The sequence below is a fragment of the Capra hircus genome, chromosome 4 (genome assembly GCF_001704415.2).
Source record: "Capra hircus breed San Clemente chromosome 4, ASM170441v1, whole genome shotgun sequence".
NCBI lineage: Eukaryota > Metazoa > Chordata > Mammalia > Artiodactyla > Bovidae > Capra > Capra hircus.
The window spans coordinates 61615935-61636960 of NC_030811.1; positions in this window are offsets into that span (position 1 = coordinate 61615935).

A 21026-nucleotide genomic window follows, 5' to 3' on the forward strand; every position below is an offset into this window, starting at 1 on the left:
ATGCAGAGTACATTATGCAAAATGCCAGGCTAGATGAAGAACAAACTGGAATTAAGTTGCCAGGATATATATCAATAACCTCAGATATGCAGATGACACCACCCTTATGGCAGAAAGCAAAGACGAACTAAAAAGCCTCATGATGAAGGTCCAAGAGGAGAGTGAAAAAGCTGGCTAGAAATTCAACATTCAAAAAACTTAGATAATGGTGTTTGTTCCCATCACTTCATGGCAGATAGATGGGGAAACAATGGAAACAGTGACAGGCTTTATTTTTGGGAGCTCCAAAATCACTGCCGATGGCTACAGCCAAGAATTAAAAGACGCTTCCTTCTTGGAAGAAAAGCTATGACAAACCTAGATAGCATATTAAAAAGCAGAAGCATTGCCTTGCTGACCAAGGTGCATCTAGTCAAAGCTATGGGTTTTCCAGTAGTAATGTGTGGATGTGAGATTTGGACCATACAGAAAGTGGAGCACTGAAAATTTGATGTTTTTGAACTGATGTTTTGGAGAAGAATCTTGAGAGTCCGTTCGACTGCAAGGAGATCAAATCACTCAATCCTAAAGGAAATCAACCCTGAATATTCATTACAAGGACTGATGCTGAAACTGAAGCTCTAATACTTTGGCCACCTGACAAAAAGAGCCAACTCACTGGAAAAGCCCCTGAGACTGGGAAAGATGAAGGCAGGAGGAGAAGGGGACGACAGTGGATGCGATGGTTGGATGGCAAAAAGGACTCAATGGACCTGAGTTTGAACAAGCTCTGGGAGATGATGATCAGGAAGCCTGGTGTGCTGCAGTCCATGGGTCGCAAAGAGTTGGACATGACTGAGCGACTAAACAACAAAATGTAAAATGAAAGCGAAAAGCATGATAAGTGAGGACTATGTAGTTTTCTGTTTCCCTTATTCTATCAACCTGTTAAATATTAGTTTTGGTAGAAATAATTGTGCATCCCTTTACTTATGCATTTTAACTTTTATGTATACACACACACATTTTCTGTCCATAAAAATATATATACAGGTACCTTTTCTACATTTGATATTGGCTTATAAGAAATCCCCATAGAAGCATTAAAGTAAATAATCAAAGAAACTAACTCTCATTTAATAGAATCTGAACAAAGATTCTTTATAGTTAATTTTATTAATATCTAAAATAATATATCTGTTATTGACTATGCCAAAGCCTTAGACTGTGTGAATCACAATAAACTGTGGAAAATTCTGAAAGAGATGGGAACACCAGACTACCTGACCTGCCTCTTGAGAAACCTGTATGCAGGTCAGGAAGCAGCAGTTAGAACTGGACATGGAACAACAGACTAGTTCCAAATAGGAAAAGGAGGATGTCAAGGCTGTATGTTGTCACCCTGCTTATTTAACTTCTATGCAGAGTACATCATGAGAAACGTCAGGCTGGATGAAGCACAAGCTGGAATCAAGATTGCCAGGAGAAATATCAATAACCTCAGATATACAGATGACACCACCCTTATGGCAAAAAGTGAAGAACTAAAGAGCCTCTTGATGAAAGTGAAAGAGGAGAGTGAGAAAGCTCAACACTCAGAAAACTAAGATCATGGCATCCAGTCCCATCACGTCATGGAAAATAGATCGGAAAACAGTGGCTGACTTTATTATTTTTTATTCCAAAATCACTGCAGATGGTAAGTGCAGCCATGAAATTAAAAGATGCTTACTCCTTGGAAGGAAAGTTATGACCAACCTAGACAGCATATTAACAAGCAGAGACATTACTTTGTCAATAAAGGTCCGTCTAGTCAAAGCCGTGGTTTTTCCAGTATTCATGTATGGATGTGAGAGTTGGACTATAAAGAAAGCTGAGAGCAGAAGAATTGATGCTTTCGAAATGTGGTGTTGGAGAAGATTCTTGAGAGTCCCTTGGACTGCAAGGAGATTCAACCAGTCCATCCTAAGGGAAATCAGTCCTGAATATTCATTGGAATGACTGATGTTAAAGCTGAAACTCCAATACTTTAACCACCTCATGCGATGAGCTGACTCATTTGAAAAGACTCTGATGATGGGAAAGATTGAAGGCAGGAGGAGAAGCAGATGACAGAGGATGAAATGGTTAGATGGCATCACTGATTCAATGGACATCAGTTTGGGTAAACCCCGGAAGTTCATGATGGACAGGGAAGCCTGGTGTGCTGTGGTTCATGGCGTCACAAAGAGCAATGACTGAGCAACTGAACTGAACTGAACTGAAAATAATGATCACAATTAACTATTAAGAAAAAAGAAGATAGGCCCACTAATGTGGTTGTACAAATCTGGAAGGAGGTAAAACCTACTGTGGAATTTGTTTAGCCTCAATTTTTAGATTGTTCTTATTAAGATGACTTTCTTCAAGATTCTATAGTTTACCATAAGAGAAAAAAAGGGGTAAAAATCACGCTCTCAATTTCACATCTTTACTTCTCTTGGCAATTTCTTGTACAATACATTTGCTGCTGGTTACCAAAGCCCCTCAGTTCAGTTCAGTTCAGTTCAGTTCAGTTCAGTCGCTCAGTCCGGTCTGACTCTTTGTGACCCCGTGAATCGCAGCACGCCAGGCCTCCCTGTCCATCACCAACTCCCGGAGTTCACTCAGACTCAAGTCCATCGAGTCAGTGATGCCACCCAGCCATCTCATCTTCTGTTGTCCCCTTCTCCTCCTGCCCCCAATCCTTCCCAGCATCAAAGTCTTTTCCAATGAGTCAACCCTTCGCATGAGGTAGCCAGAGTACTGGAGTTTTAGCTTTAGCATCATTCCTTCCAAAGAAATCCCAGGGCTGATCTCCTTCAGAATGGACTGGTTGGATCTCCTTGCAGTCTAAGGGACTCTCAAGAGTCTTCGACACCACAGTTCAAAAGCATCAATTCTTCGGCGCTCAGCCTTCTCCACAGTCCAACTCTCACATCCATACATGACTAATGGAAAAACCATAGCCTTGATTAGATGGACCTTAGTCAGCAAAGTAATATCTCTGCTTTTGAATATGCTATCTAAGTTGTCATAACTTTTCTTCCAAGGAGTAAGCGTCTTTTAATTGCATGGCTGCAGTCACCATCTGCAGTGATTTTGGAGCCCAAAAAATAAAGTCTGATACTGTTTCCCCTGTTTCCCCAACTATTTGCCACAAAGTGATGGGACCGGATGCCATGATCTTTGTTTTCTGAATGTTGAGCTTTAAGCCAACTTTTTCACTCTCCTCTTTCACTTTCATCAAGAGGCTTTTTAGTTCCTCTTCACTTTCTGCCATAAGGGTGGTGTCATCTGCATATCTGAGGTTATTGATATTTCTCTGGGCAATCTGGAATCCAGCTTGTGTTTCTTCCATCCAGCATTTCTCATGATGAACTCTGCATGTAAGTTAGCAGAATGTTAAATCTCAGCATACTGCCTGCCATATACCATATTTGGCACAGCATTGTAGGGAAACTGCATTTTTATTTGTTTACTTTGTCTACAAAAGTCCATCTAGTCAAGGCTATGGTTTTTCCAGTGGTCATGTGAGAGTTGGACTGTGAAGAAGGCTGAGCGCCGAAGAATTGATGCTTTTGAACTGTGGTGTTGGAGAAGACTCTTGAGAGTCCCTTGGACTGCAAGGAGACCCAACCAGTCTATTCTAAGGAGATCAGTCTTGGATGTTCTTTGGAAGGACTGATGCTTAAGCTGAAACTCCAATACTTTGGCCACCTCATGTGAAGAGTTGACTCATTGGAAAGACTGATGCTGGGAGGAATTGAGGGCAGGAGGAGAAGAGAACAACAGAGGATGAGATGGCTGGATGGCATCACCGACTCGATGCACATGAGTTTGAGCGAACTCCGGGAGTTGGTGATGGACAGGGAGGCCTGGTGTGCTGCAATTCATGGGGTCACAAAGAGTCGGACACGACTGAGCCATTGAATTGAACTGAACTGAAGCAAATACAGTAATAATTGTTCAATATCAGTATCTTGCCACAGATAAAGATGATAATCAGTCATTTTCAATTCTTTTTGACATACATTTCTTTTCTTCTGCATAGAGGAATAACTGACTCAACCAGTCTACAGAGATACAAAAACAAACATCTAGGAAAAATAAGGGTCATAATTAGTTCTTAAGGAACTTGATGGTAGAAGTTTTTTAATTATGTGTTAACATAGTTTCTTGAAATGATCATTTTGTATTCAAGAAAAAGTTGGGATCATTTTATCAGTATTATACATTGAAATTGAGTTTTAAGTTCTGCTCTTCATGTATTTATTGTTAACATTTATAAAATAAATTATTGTTTTATGTTAAGAGATCATCTTTGATTTTAGTTCTTTTGTATTTCAATTTCCCAACCTTACTTAGTCCTAAAATACCCTTGATATATTGAAACCTTATTGAGATGATCTTGTCTGTTCAATATTGGGATCAGTCCACATCTTTTTTGTAGATGTTCATATTATTATTAAGCAAACTAGATACATAAAATTTTTCATGTAATCAAAAGGTTATTAATTCTCTTTATAAAACTCCTTTGAACTTTGGAAATTATTTGCACAATTTTTTTTGTGTACCCTGACATATCATTACATTTAAGGTATTATTTTATTGCAAAGTATTTTTTCCACAATTTTCTAGGAAATTATCCTTTGTAAATCCAGCAAATGGTTTATCTAAAAGTAAGTAATTACTCAGTCATTTGTACATAATTATATCGATGAAGCTCCAAGGATGTGATTTTGCAAAGTTGGTGGATGCCCTGATATTTACATTTAATTTGCTAAAGACAGCTTAAATTTTATTCTGAACTGTTTGACCACACTAAAATTGCTATACAAGAACATAGTAATAGTGTTCTAAAATTATTTTTGGTATTTTTGCAGTAAATGAAAGGAAAGCCATTTGCATCTCTCTGAGGCTTGTTTATGGACTCATTCTCTTCATTCATTCAACTCTTTTTTTCCTTTTTTTTCTGTCTTGTCACTCTTTATATTGTGATGTATAATTATTGGCAATCAATTCAATAGATGTTTATTGTGAATCAACTATGCATTATACATTAATCTAGGGACTAGATTCATAAAGATAAGCCTGCATTCAGGAATTATATAGTTGGGCAGCTATGAAAGTAAAAGATAATTATAATACAGTGTGATAAAAGCAATAATTACTATGAATGGAATGATGTGAGAGGACAAAAAAAGAAAGATTGAGTAATTATTTTGGCTAGAGCTGTTTCAAAAAGCTTTACAGAGATGATGTTGAATTGGTTCTTGGCATATAAACAACAGATTGTTGCTCCTGTTTTTTGCTTGTTTGTTTTTTCTCAATGTTTCTATTGTGGTAAAATAAACATAACATTAAATTTACAGTTTTAACCATTTCTCAGTGTACTGTTCAATGATATTAAATACATCCAGAATGTGCAATGATCATTACCCCAAACCTCCATAACTCTACACTTATAAAACTGAAACTTTGTACCCATTAACAATTCTTCATACTATTCTCCTCCTAGCTCCCAACAACGACCATTCTATTGTCTCTATGTATGTTTTTGACTATATTCAGTATCTCATATGAGTGGAATCATACAGTATTTGTCGCTTTGTAACTGGATGTTCTGCTTAGCAAAACGTCCTTAAGATTTATCCAGGTTGGGTGTGTGAACATAGTTACTGAGCTGTGTCTTTTTGTGACCCCATGGACTGTAGCCCAACAGTCTCCTCTGTCCATGGGATTTTTCAGGCAAGAACACTGGAGTGGGTGCCATTCCCTCCTGCAGGAGATCTTCCCAACCCAGGGACTGAACATATCTCCTGTGTCTTCTGCACTGCAGGCAGATTCGTTACCCACTGAGCCATCCAGGAAGCAGGACATGTCAAAATTTTCTTCCTTTTTAAGGCTGAACATATATATATATATAATATTTTTTATTTATCCATTCATCTATCGACAGGCAATTGGGTAGATTCTACATTTTAGCTATCAGAAAATCATACTGCTGTGAACATGGGTATACCAATATCTCCTTGAGACCTTGCTTTCAATTCTACTGAGTATATACCCAAAAGTAGAAATGCTGGATCATATGGTAATTCTATGTTTAATTTTTTGAAGAACTGTCACAATGTTTTCTACACCAGTTGTAACATTTTACATTCCCACCAAGATTACACAATGGTTTCGATTTTTTCACATACTCACCAACACTTGTTATTATCTGTTTTTATTGTTGTTTTCTTTAACAGTAGACATCCTAATTGATATTAGAAGGCATTTCATTGTAGCTTTGATTTGAGTTCATCTTAGTTTTTTATTGGCTTTTGGGTGGCTAATTTTCCTTAGATTATGTGTTTCGAAATGTGTTCCAAGGATGACATAATCAAAATTACATTGTTAATGTCAGAATGTTTATTTTTTATTTTTTAAATATAAATTTATTTATTTTAATTGGAGGTTAATTACTTTACCATATTGTATTGGTTTTGCCATACATCAACATGAATCTGCCATAGGTATACACGTGTTTAATGTAATTTCTTATGCTAGCAAACTTCTGTCCAATAGTTATGGTACTTTATGCAGAATATACATTTTTAGAACTTCTTGGGTAATTTTTAGCAGAATAAACTTTGCCACAGAAACAAGTAAAAATTATTTCTTTTTGCATCAATGTTACTATCATATTCATGATCATATTGTCAATAACTATCATCTCCAAGCTGTGTTAACAAGAACATTTATTTAGCTTTCACTAATGTATTGTGCTGTGCTGTGCTTATGCACACAGTCATGTCTGACTGTTTGTGACCCCATGGACTACATATAGCCCACCAGGCTCCTCTGTCCGTGGAATTCCCCAGGCAAGAATACTGGAGTGGGTTGCCATGCCCTCCTCCAGGGGAATCTTCCTAACCCAGGGATCAAACCCAGTTCTGCTGCACTGCAGGTAGATTCCTTACCGACTGAGCCATGAAAGAAGCCAAAGAATACGGGAGTGGGTAGCCTATCCCTTCTCCAGGGGATCTTCTGGACCCGGGAATCAAATCTGGGTCTCCTGCACTGCACCAGATTCTTTACCAGATGAACTACCAGGGACCTCCAGAAACCTGGTTTTCTTAGAGATAAATTAGATTCAATGACCTAAAATCCTGGGATTGGAGGACACTTTATAGATCTAAGTGATTTAAGACCCCATCTAATCTTCAGATCCTCTATTCAATACCCTACTGACTCACCTAGCCTGTGCAATGTCTTTGAATCTATAGGCTCCTTTTTCTGGAATACATTTGAACCGTTACTCACTGCAGGGTATTCACTCATGTTTCATGTCCAGTCCAAGTGCCTCCTCCATGAAAGCATCCATAAATGGCTCCAGCCATGCAAATCTGATGTTATCTTCTACTGTATGATCATCAGACCTACCTTTGCTCTTGTGGTTACACTACCTTGCAAATTTTCTTGACAAGTTAGCCCTAAATTACTTGAGGATAGAAATTATTCTAATTGTTATTATTATTATTTTATCTTAGGCAGTACCTTACATCTGAGATATAAACATTTGCTCTTTATTTAAATGGATTTTAATAAAACATTAAAAAGTATGCTAACCAAGCAGTCCTAGATATATTGATACAGGTAATTTTATTCACACAGAGGGATGATAATTAAGAATCACATAGATCTTTTCAAGATAAAAAACATTAGATTTTAATTTCTTGATTAAAAAATGTCTATAGAGATATAGAAAAAGTACATTTTTAGGAGTCTATTTAACAAAAACGTGTATTTTTTTAGACTTTTTTTTGCAGTGATAAAGATGAAAAAATTTAATAGGTATATAAGGATATGTTTAATTTTATCTCTTTTTCTTAACTTGCATAATTTGTTTCCAAATCAAATAAGGATAATTAAATGTTGGAAAATATTCTGTATATAAAGTATTAATACAGATATTTTACAGTGTACAGTGTACAATTTCAAGAAAAATTAATTTTTGAGATTTTTTTAATAGAAAAATTCTGTTTTAAAATACTGATGGACTTTGAGATGCCATTTGGGGATCATTTTCTAAACAGTAAAATAGGAAAGAAAATAATCATGGGATACAGTTTTCCTTGGGAAACTATATCGCTGATCTCACTGGTGTCTGTTCTCTTGAGAGATTAATCCAATCTTGAAGCCATTGAGTCTCTCACAGATGACAAACACTAACACCATGGACAACACAGAACTGCTTTACCACTAATTCCCTCTTGGTCTCTCCGATAAATAGTTGTGGGTAAAAATCAATAGCTGTACCCCCCAGGGTTTGTCATTCCTGAGCCAGTACTATCATTCACAGTATCAGTTGTGTGTTCTAAAGATCTGTGACAATCTCACAGCAGGCAAGTAATTGCAATAAGATAACAACTGAACAGGTGCTTCAGAATAATGACTCAAACCTTTTATAGAAAGCCTATGGAAAACAGAGGTCAAGCCAGCCCAGAGATGCTGATAATGAGGAAGTGAAATGCCTATGATGGCAGTAAGCCAATTATCTGATTCATTATCTAGGTACAAAAATTCTGAGAAATGCCATTAAAAATCAGTGCATATTAGCCTTTTCCCCAAAATCCGCCTCCTGAGAAACATCTGAGGGTCTTTCAATTCATTATAAATGAGAAAGCAAAAAAAAATTTAAAAAAAAAGCAAACTTTTTTTTTTAAGTAAAATAAAGTTCTCATAGAGTTTCTATATAAAGTTTTAGGACTGCTTTGGTCCATCCCAGAAATGTTTACAATACTGACACTCAGGATGTGAATGTAGCTCTTAGGAGTGTGCTGACACACTCTTCTCTATCCTGTTCTCTTTCTCACCAGTATCATTTCTGAACCACCACCTACTACCTAGGGCTTTGGGAAATGCTCCCCAGTTTCTTCTGAAAGCAAGTAAAATTCACAGTTTTTATTTTAATAGAGTTATACATATGTGAGAAAGAAAATAAAATTACTCAAAATTTGCTGATGTATTGAAAGGTGATGGTTTAAAATTAATTGTCAGATCAATCGGTAGACTTCAAATATCACATTGGTAGGCTAGCATTTCTAAAGTCACACTTCATTGACTGTTTTGTCTGGGAAGTGAAAGTCACGCAGTCTTGTCTGACTCTCTGCGACACGTGTCCAGGAGGGACTATATAGTCCATGGCCGGAATTCTCTAAGCCAGAATACGTTCTCCAAGATCTTTCTACAAGATCCTTTCTCCAGGGCATCTTCCCAACCCCGCCATAGGCATACACGTGTTCCCCATCCTGAATCCCCCTCCCTCCTCCCTCCCTGTACCATCCCTCTGGGTCATCTCAGTGTACCAGTCCCAAGCATCCAGTATCAAGCATCGAACCTGGACTGGCTATTTGTTTCATATATGATATTATACATGTTTCAATGCCATTCTCCCAAATCATCCCACCCTTGCCCTCCCCCACAGAGTCCAGGGATTGAACCCAGGTCTTCCACATTGTGGACGGATTCTTTACCAGCTGACCAACCAGAGAAGCCCTTTGTCTGGGAAAGTGCCTGGAAATTTTGTTCTCTGGGGGTTAATCCTCTGTCAGAGAGCACTCCTAAGCCCGTTTCACCAGGCAAAGTTGTATTGAATGTTCTTTCTTCACAGCCAGCAAGCGAGTGGGGTGACTGTCAGTTTTGATCTATTGAACATTTTGATTGTCCTGCTCTAGGAACATCAGTCATCTGGCCAAGACTGTGCAGCCATTCTCAGCACTCAGAGGCGTTATCTTTTGACAGATGTCTTTCTGACAGCTGGACAGACAGGGGCTGAAGGTAGCTTGACAGCACTTGAGATCCTATTGTGTGTTAGCATCAACCTAAAGACTGGAACCAGATGAAGGCAAATGTATTAACAGAAGACATTACCTGCTAGAGTGAGTGTACCCTTATAGTCTAGACTCTCCTGGTTTATATACTGCTTTGTTTCACACATTGAATGTTTTTCACTTTTATATTCTGTGACTAGAATTCTGGGAGCGGCCCCATTTTTGATGTCTGGGAATCTTACAGGAACTGAGCATGTGGGTCTGTAGAAAGCCATCCACATAGGCATTCGGGAGACACATGTAACTCAGTTTACAGAGTGAGCCTACTGGAGTATTTTTTTTTTTTTTACAATTTCTCATATACAAATTTATTTATTTATTTTTAATAAAATTTTATTTATTTTAATTGGAGGTTAACTGCTTTACAATATTGTATTGGTTTTGCCATACATCAACATGAATTCACCATAGGTATACACGTGTTCCCCATCCTGAACCCCCCTCCCTCCTCCCTCCCTGTACCATCCCTCTGGGTCATCTCAGGGTACCAGTCCCAAGCATCAAGTATCAAGCATCAAACCTGGACTGGCTATTGGTTTCATATATGATATTATACATGTTTTAATGCCATTCTCCCAAATCATCCCACCCTTGCCCTCTCCCACAGAGTACAAAAGTCTGTTTTATACATCTGTGTCTCTTTTGTTGTCTTGCATACAAGGTTATCGTTATCATCTTCTAAATTCCATATATATGCATTAGTATACTGTATTGGTGTTTCTCTTTCTGGCTTATTTCACTCTCTATATTCGGCTCCAGTTTCATCCACCTCATTAGAACTGATTCAAATGTATTCTTTTTAATGGCTGACTAATACTTCATTGTGTATGTGTACCACAGCTTTCTTACCCATTCATCTGCTGATGGACATCTAGGTTGCTTCCATGTCCTGGCTATTATAAACAGTGCTGTAATGAACACTGGGGTACACGTGTCTCTTTCAATTCTGGTTTCCTCAGTGTGTATGCCCAAAAGTGGGATTTCTGGGTCATAAGGCAGTTCTATTTGCAATTTTTTAAGGAATCTCCACACTGTTCTCCATAGTGGCTCTACTAGTTTGCATTCCCACCAACAGTGTAAGAAGGTTCCCTTTTCTCCACATCCTCTCCAACATTTATTGCTTGTAGACTTTTGGATCACAGCCATTCTGACTGGCGTGAAATGGTACCTCGGTGTGGTTTTGATTTGCATTTCTCTGATAATGAGTGATGTTGAGCATCTTTTCATGTGTTTGTTAGCCATCTGTATATCTTCTTTGGAGAAATGTCTATTTAGTTCTTTGGCCCATTTTTTGATTGGGTCATTTATTTTTCCGGAATTGAGCTGCAGGAGTTGCTTGTATATTTTTCAGATTAGTTGTTTGTCAGTTGCTTCATTTGTTATTATTTCCTCCCATTCAGAAGGCTGTCTTTTCACCTTGCTTATAGTTTCCTTTGTTGTACAGAAGCTTTTAATTTTAATTAGGTCCCATTTGTTTATTTTTGGTTTTATTTCCAATATTATGGGAGGTGGGTCATAGGGGATCCTTCTGTGATGTATGTCTGAAAGTGTCTTGCCTATGTTCTCTTCTAGGAGTTTTTATTGGAGAATTTTTTACTCTGCTGAATTTCTTTAGAAACTAGAAGACCCACTGATTGATAACCAAACACACTATCTTTGAAATAAGGAAGATAACATGTCTCATCATCACGATAATTGTACAGTTACAGAATTTTATTAACTAAACAGAATCTGCTGGGTTTAGTTCTGTGTGAAGAATCCTGGACATTCAGATTACAGAGGCACAGTGCAGAGGGTCTCTGCTCCCTCATCCATGCTAAGCCACCTGCACTCATAAGTTGCTGCCCGGAAAGACCTGCATTATAAATTCAGGGCATCATGTAAATTTTCTGTCATGGTTTCAGGTCTAAAAAAACCCAACAACAACAGTTGTACTCCCAGGCTGGAAATCACAGAGAGGACAGTAGTGTAAGCACCCATCTCTCCACTTCCTGTGGGGAGGTATACCTATGGCAGGGCAGTGTGTGCACATGTCCTCAGTTGTGGCCAATGTTTTATGACTCCTTGGACTGTAGCCCCACCAGGCTTCTCTGTCCATGAGATTTTTCTGAACTTCAGGACAACTTTCTACATTTATGGTATGAACACTGCTGGACTCCATTCAGATCTCCTCAAATGCACTTGACCATTTCAACTCCCCTTCTCCAGCTTCAGTGCACTTTGGCCTCTAACAGCTGGTACCTGAGGCTCCTCTCCATCATATTGCCTTCAGATATGAAAAAGCACGAAAAGAAAAGGTACCTGGGAGGTTACCTCCTACCACGCTCTTCCTTTGTCAATGATTAACAACTGTGAGCATATGAAGGCCCACCTCCCTTGACTTTGTACAGGTGAAATCTGAGGAAGAACACACTCCAGGGTTCCCATGTGGCCCCAGGCTAAAGCTACTCTCCTCCAGACTTGCCTGGAATTGCATTTTGGCTTGCCTTCTTCTTTCTTAAGTAGTTTCCCCCACTTCTTTCCATGCTTCTGCAGGAGGATTTCACTAAATCACTTGTGCAAGATAATTCTTAACCCATGTCAGGATCTGCTACCAGACAACTTGACCTAAACATGGGGCGAGCATAAACTCTGTGTTATACTGACAGGTTTGCTGGTCGCTGGGATAACTTAACACAGTGTCAACAGTTCTCAGCTGTGAGACAGGAGCTGCTAAGCACTTGGAGACCTGAGGAACCCATAGGACCTCAGGTTGTCATATTAGTTATCTATGGCTACATAACAGATTCCCCAGAAGTGTAACAGTTTAAACTGTACCCATTTGTAATCTCACAGTTCCTGTGTGCCAGCTATCCTGGCACTTAACTAGGCTGAGTCTTCTTCTCCAGGAGCCTGTACAGGCTGTAACCTACATATCAGCCATGGGTGTAGTCATCTCCAGGCTTAACTAGGCTGGGAGCCGCATCCATGCTCCTTTAGTGGTTGTCGGTAGGATTCAGTCATTCATGGGTTACTGGGTTTATTTCCTCAGTAGCTGTTGGGCAACAGCCCCTCTGAGGTCTTCACCTCCTAGAGCCACTCCACATGGCAGCTTGCTTTGGCAAAGTAAAAATAAACTAGAAAGCAAGTGAGAGCAAGAACTAGAAAGATAAGAGTCACAGTCTCTTGTAACCTCATCTTGAAAGTGATACCTCATCACTTTTGCCATTATTTTCTTCATTAGAAGCAAGATACTAGATACTAGATACAGCCCATGCTCAGAGGAAGGAGACTGCATAAGAGCCAGCATACAGGGAAGTAGGAAGTGAACTCTCCCTCTAGAGTTTGCATCCTTCTAGGCAACCTGACAATACTCAGATACCTAAGTATCTAGGCTCATTTTTTCAGATTCTTGCTTGTCACTCCTGTTTCCTTTCATTAAAGTTTTCATTTATACCTCAATGATCATATTCAAAAGTAAATTCTATCTAATTTATTATTCCAGATAAAGAAGTAAAATACATATTTACACATAAATACCATTTAAATGGCTGCATAAGGAAGAAATACTTCTAACAGTTCCATTCTTGGAATAAGTTATGAAAAATAAAATGGTTAAAATTCTGTTTTGACAAATCATGTGGTTTAGCAACTCAAAAATCTCTGCTGCCACTTGGTTGGCATTTCTTTTGACACATTCTGAAATGATGCTCAGATAATTTGCTTCTTTGCTCAAACTGGCTTGACAACTGAAAGGTATTTTGTGCTGGTCTTCTATGAAAAGCCCTGTGTCCACTTCAGTGGCTCCAAAATGAATCAGTTCGACTCCCGGATATGAATGATTCATTGGATCTTATCTCCCTCATGCTGGCTGCTTTGGTGCTCAATTCCATAATATAATGATTTCTAAATACTGAGTCCAGATGTTCCCCTGGGATAAGCCAGGCAGTGAGAATACAGGTGTGTGAAAGGATGAAGTATGTTTTATTCTGAATTTTTAACTGAAATAATTGCATTTAGGGCTTATAGTCAGAACATGCTAAAACTTTTAATGCATTTATTTAGCCATCCCTTTTCTTTTCACCTGCATGATTATATACGAAAATAAAAATAAAAATCTGTGGCTCAGTGATATACAGAAAATAAATGAGCTCATCAATAGAGTTGCCAACATAGTTGTTATCTTAAAGTTGGCCTTACACCTGTCTAAAATTTCAGAAAAGATTGCGAATCTCCTGCCTTTACTGGTTAATAAGAAAATCAAGTAGCATTAAATAAAAAGTAGCAATCTAATGCCAGATCAAGTAGTCTTTTATGCTCACTGACTCTAGATTGAGCTGTAACTACCGACAGGGAGGAATGATCTTGTTTTAATATTAACTATGCATGAAGGTCATTTCTGTGGTTTCCAGAAATTCTTACTATTACACGTGAATTGATTTTAAATTAATCACTATTGAGGTTAATCCTTAATTGTATGTGTATATATACATATTTCAAAAATATATATAATTATAAATTATAATAAAAGTATATTGCAGCTAATAGCTTTATAAAAGCCTTACTTTGTACCAGAATGTTTAAAGATCCCAGGGCACCATCAGCCAGATATCCTCTCAGATAAAAAAACAAAACAATAGAGATGTGCAATTCACATAAATACATACAGATGTAACCCTGGAAATCTATTATTTTTCTTGCAGGATACATTCAGTCTCAACAGTAATAAAATTTATACAATTGCTAAATCAAACAGATGTAGCTTGCATTGTGTCTAAAAGCCACCAAATCTGGATTCTGGAAGAATTAGCCCTTGTGTCAAAACTGTAAGCCCTGCACTAGCTTCGCAGACGTTTATGCTGCTGTGAAGGGATAAATAGAAGGTGAAGTTAGATCTCTATCTACATTTTAAACTTTCCCAAATGAAAGGAAACATTTGCAGAACAGGAAGCATGTAATGTCTTTCATACCAATTAAGAAATTCTCAGGACTGTGTGCAGGACACAGAAATTCTGGTAGCTGGGATACCAAGATATGAAGTGAGTCGACCAAAGCTTTTCTGAAGACCTGGATTATTTTCTAAAAATCTAACAAAATCTGATCCAACAAAATATGTTGATCTTATTTTTTTAATATTATAAATCCAGTATTTAAAAGAGCTGAGTATTAAAAATCTGTCAACCATCATTTCATTCAACATAGAGAACTATAAGTATTTTCATTCATAAAGACACATGTATGTATATATGCACACACACACACACACACACATATATATACAGACACCCTAACTCCTTTTGAAAAACAAAATCATATAATACGCATGCTTTGCAAACTGCCTTTCTAATTTTAAAATATATCATGAATGCCTTGTGGGTTACAGTAGGCACTGTTAGCTACCTCAAAATTAAACGGAAACTTTTGATTTTCTGATTAAGTAAGATGGATACAACTAGCTTGCTTCTTTCCTTTCCCCTCCCCTACAATCTTCTGACTTGCATATAGATGTGAAGGCTGATGCTATAGTAGCCATCTTGGGAGGATTAGAGAAAGGCAAAGAGCATCACAGAAGTACTATCCCTGAACCTAAGCTAGCCCTGCCTGCTTAAGTTCTTTTACTTAGTTTATGGGAGGGGAGTTCATGTTTGGGAATGCATGTAAGAATTAAAGATTTTAAAATTAAAAAAGTAAAAAACTTAAAAAAATAATAATAATAAAAAAATAAAAAGCAAAAAAAAAAAAGAAAAAAATAAATTATTAAAGCCATTGTGATTGAGTTTTCTGTTATTTGCAGTCAAATACATGTCTTCTATTTTTAATCTACCTTTGATTTTTCTTAAAGATAGAATACATACAGCTGACATAATGATTACAAAATTGAATTTCAGACAGTTTAGGACAAGGCACTGCTGCTGCTGCTGCTGCTGCTGCTGCTGCTAAGTCACTTCAGTTGTGTCTGACCCTGTGTGACCCCATAGACGGCAGCCCACCAGGCTCTCCCGTCCCTGGGATTCTCCAGGCAAGAACACTGGAGTGGGTTGCCATTTCCTTCTCCAAGAACAAGGCACTAAATAATATTAAATCATATAGCAAAAGTTTATATCATTTTGCTTTATTGTAGTTATTCTGAAGAGATGATATAAAGAAGAAGTTCTGACTTAAATTACAAATTTTTGCTAATCATTCTTTTGAAAAATGCCTTATAACAGACTTAGCTCAAAATTAACAATTTTGCTTTGATTTTTTGTTATCATTACTCTTCATTCATATTAAGCAATACTGGTTTCTACTTTTGATGAGAGTGGATTTAGGAAGATATATTAAGAAAATATCAATTCAGTTGTCACATGCATATGAGAAAATCTTAAATGTGGAATAGCAACTAATTTAAGTTGGGAAACACAATTTTCTACTATATCACTTTTAAAAGTTATATACTATATTCTCATAAGGTTATATTTGATGGTAACATTTAAACTGTTTTAACAACTGGTATATTGTGGTTGCCAACCATCAACTAATGGTCATAAAGCAAATACAGAAACAGATGCCAACATAAACAACTGGGATTGTTGCTGAGTACAAGCTACATATCTATCCTGGTTGTATCAACAGTGCATTTAATCAATTAACCTCTTAGCAAGTATTTAAATTGTGACACACTAATGCCTAAATCATTGCTTAATATGTTTGCCAAATAAGTCCTTGATTATTTCCTCAGGATAAATGACTAAAGTTAAATTTCTGAGAAACAGCATAAACATTTTTAAGCATTTCATATGTATTTGCCTAATTAGCCCCAGAATGCTTGTAGCTGTTATATTCTCACAATACCATAGAAGATAGAATTTTTTCTGAATCTTTCTATCATGTTTTTGTACACTCAAAAAAGCAGAGGAATAAAAGAATAATAATATATTAATATTAACATACACTAGTGTTCTCTCTCTTCCTCATACATACACACACACACACAGAGTTTTCATTTTGTTATTGAAATGAGCTTATTTGTTCATAATACTTCACTATATTATATTTACTTTATTTAACTTATAAAATATTATATCATAGATCAGTTCAGTTCAGTCTCTCAGTCATGTCCGACTCTTTGACACCCTTTAGCAGCATACCAGACTTCTTGTCAATCTCCAACTCCTGGAGCTTACTAAAACTCATGTCCATTGAGTTGGTGATGCCATCCAACTGTATCTTCTGTTGTACCCTATCCTGCCACTTTCAATCTTTCCCAGCATCAGGGGCTTTTCAAATGAGCCAGTTCTTTGCATCAGGTGGAAAAGTATTGGAGTTTCAGCTTCAACATCAGTCCTTCCAATGAATATTCAGGACTGATCTCATTTAAGATAGACTGAGTGGATCTCTTGGCAGTCCAAGAGACGCTCAAAAGTCTTCTCCAAAATCACAGTTTAAAAGAATTAATTCTTTGGTGCTCAGCTTTCTTTATATTCCAACTCTCACATTCATACATGACTACTGGAAAAACTATAGCTTTGACTAGATGGACCTTTGTTAGCAAAGTAATATCTCTGCTTTTTAATATACTGTCTAGGTTGGTCATAGCATTTCTTCTAAGGAACAAGGGTCTTTTAATTTCATGGCTGCAATCACCATCTGCAGTGATTTTGGAGCCCCCCCATAATAAAGTTTCTCACTGTTTCCATTGTTTCCCCATCTATTTGCCATGAAGTGATAGGCCCGGATGCCATGATCTTCGTTTTTTGAATGTAAAGTTTTAAGCCAACTTTGTCACTCTCCTCTTTCACTTTCATCAAGAGGCTCTTTAGTTCTTTGCTTTCTGCCATAAGGGTGGTGTCATCTGCATATGTGAGGTTATTGATATTTCTCCCGGCAATCTTGATTCCAGCTTATGCTTCATCCAGCATTCTGAATATAAGTTAGGCAAGCAAGGTGACAATATACAGCCTTGTTGTACTCCTTTCCCAACTTGGAACTAGTCTGTTGTTCCATGTCCAGTTGTAACTGTTGCTTGCTGACCTGTATATAGATTTGTCAGGAAGCAGATCAAGTGGTCCGGTATTCCCATCTCTCTCTCTCTCTCTCTTTTATTTTTTTTTTTCCCAGGAAAAGGAAGGATTTATTACTCACAGCAAGTATGGAGAACACTGGGGATCTTTCTCAAAGCAGTGTAAAGACAGCAAAAATGGGGAAATTTCAAGGTAACTGTACATGCATATTCATGAAGGGGCTTGAGCAGACGGGAATTCAGCATAGAATTGAGACAAAGGTTGACAGTAGTCCAAGCTTTAATTGATTGAAGTCATGAAGGTCAGGAAAGGTCAAATGCATCATCCCTCAGGTTCCAGTTGATCTGGTGGTTGAGGTTTCAGGCAAATCTTTACCATTGAAACAGTCTTTATTGCAGATGTATTATCTTTACTATTGCTTCTCTTGATTGATAACAGTCCTGCATTCTTTTGTTTCCTTAAGATTATTAATTACTGGGACATCCCTGGTGGTCCAGTGGCTAAGAGTGTGCTCCTATTCCCATCTCTTGAGGAATTTTCCACAGGTTGTTTTGATGCACGCAGTCAAAGGCTTTGGCTTAGTCCATAAAGCAGAAATAGATGTATTTCTAGAACTCTCTTGCTTTTTCAATGATCCAAAGGATGTTGGCAATTTGATCTCTGGTTCCTCTGCCTATTCTAAATCCAGCTTGAACATGTGGAATTTCATGGTTTATGTACTATTGAAGCTTGACTTGGAGGATTTTGAGCATTACTTTGCTAGCGTGTGAGATGAGTGCAATTGTGTGATAGTTGAAACATTCTATGGCATTGCCTTTCTTTGGGATTGGAATGAAAACTGACCTTTTCCAATCCTGTGGCCATTGCTGAGTTTTCCAAATTTGCTGGCATATTGAGTGCAGCACTTTCACAACATCGTCTTTTTAGGGTTTGAAATAGCTCAACTGGATTTCCATCACCTCCACTAGCTTTGTTTGTAGTGATGATTAAGGCCCACTTGACTTCACATTCCAGGATGTCTGGCACTAGGTGAGTGATCATACCATCATGATCATCTGAGTTGTGAAGATCATTCTGTGTAGCTTTTCTGTGTATTCTTGCCACCTCTTTTAATATCTTCTGCTTCTGTTAGGTCCATAGCATTTCTATCCTTTATTGAGCCCATCTTTGCATGAAATGTTCTCTTGGTATCTAATTTTCTTAAAGAGATCTCTAGTCTTTCCCATTCTGTTGTTTTCCTCTATTTCTTTGCATTGATTGCTGAAGAAGGCTTTCTTATCTCTCCTTGCTATTCTTTGTAACTCTGCATTCAAATGAGTATATCTTTCCTTTTCTCCTTTGTCTTTAGCTTCTCTTCTTTTCTCAGCTATTTGTAAGGCCTCTGCAGACAGCCATTTTGCTTTCTTTGCATTTCTTTTCCTTGGGGGTGGTCTTGATTCCTGTCTCCTGTACAATGTCACAAACCTCTGGCCATAGTTCTTCAGACAGCCTGTCTATCAGGTACTAAACCCTTAAATCTGTTCTCACTTCCACTGTATCATCATAAGGGATTTGATTTAGGTCATATCTGAATATTCTAGTGGTTTTCCCTACTTTCTTCAATTTAAATCTGAATTTGGCAGTAAGTAGTTCATGATCTGAGCTACTATCAGCTCCTGGTCTTGTTTTTGATGACTGTATATAGCTTCTCCATCTTTGGCTTCAAAGAACATAATCAATCTGATTTCGTTATTGACTATATGGTGATGTCCATGTGTAGAGTCTTCTCTTGTGTTGTTGGAAGAGTGTGTTTGCTATAACCAGGGTGTTCTTTTGGCAAAACTTATGGGGCTTCCGTGGTGGCTCAGAGGTTAAACGTCTGCCTCCAATGCGGGAGACCTGGGTTTGATCCCTGGGTTGGGAAGATCCCCTGGAGAAGGAAATGGTAACCCACTTCAGTATTCTTGCCTGGAGAATCCCATGGACGGAGAAGCCTAGTAGGCTACAGTCCAAGGGGTTGCAAAGAGTCGGACACGACTGAGTGACTTCACACACACACTATGAGCCTTTGACCTGCTTTATTTTGTATTCCAAGGGCATATTTGGCTGTTACTCTAGGTATCTCCAGTCTTCCTACTGTTGCATTCTGTTCCTTATAATGAAAAGGCCAGCTTTTTTGGTTGTTTGTTCTAGAATGTCTTGTAGGGCTTCATAGAACCTTTCAACTTCAGCATTACTTGTTAGGGCATAGACTTGGATTACCGTGATACTGAATGGTTTCCCTTTAAACAAACAGAGATCATTCTTTCATTTTTGAGATTGCATCCAAGTACTACATTTCAGACGCTTGTTGACTATGATGGCTACTCCATTTCTTCTAAGGGTTGCTTTCCCATGTAGTAATATCATAGTAGTCTTCCAATTTAATGTAATTCATCTAGCTAATTATTTCAAACTTTTAGTCTATTTTAAATTATAAGAGTCATACGCACAATTTTTGTAACAAGTTAAACAATGCTAAAATGTAAAAATAAAATGAAATAATCTCACTTCCCTCTTCAAATATAACTACCTCAAACTTATCTTTATTAATATAGATAGATCATATCTTTCTCCATGTTTAAACACAAATGTGCCAACATACACAGGCATATATAGGTACTTTATCTGCTGCTGCTGCTGCAAAAAAAATACAATTCTGCAAATATACAGTGCATCATTTTTATCTTTAGTATAACATTTGTATTCCTTACACAAAAAATGTGAGCAATATAACTCATTTAATAGCTGAGTAATATTTTACAATGTTGTTGTTGTGTCGTTCAGTCACTAAGTCATGTCTAACTCTTGGTGACTCCACTGACCACAGCGTGCCATCTTCCGTGTCCTTCACTATCTCCTGGGCTTTGCTCAAATTCATGTTCATTGAGTCAGAGATGCTATATAACCATTAATAGCCTATAATTAATTCAAATGTTTTGTTATAGGCATATATGCTTCCAGTTTCCAACTTTTTTACTCCCTTCAAAAATGTCCCTGTAGACATTCACTTTTCTATTGCATTTGTTTGTTTGATTTTCCTCTAGGCTAGAGATGCCCCCACTACCACTTCACACACATCAAAATAGGATTGTTAAGTCAGAGTATCTACACTTTTAACTACAGAATAAGTGAGGAGATCACGTTT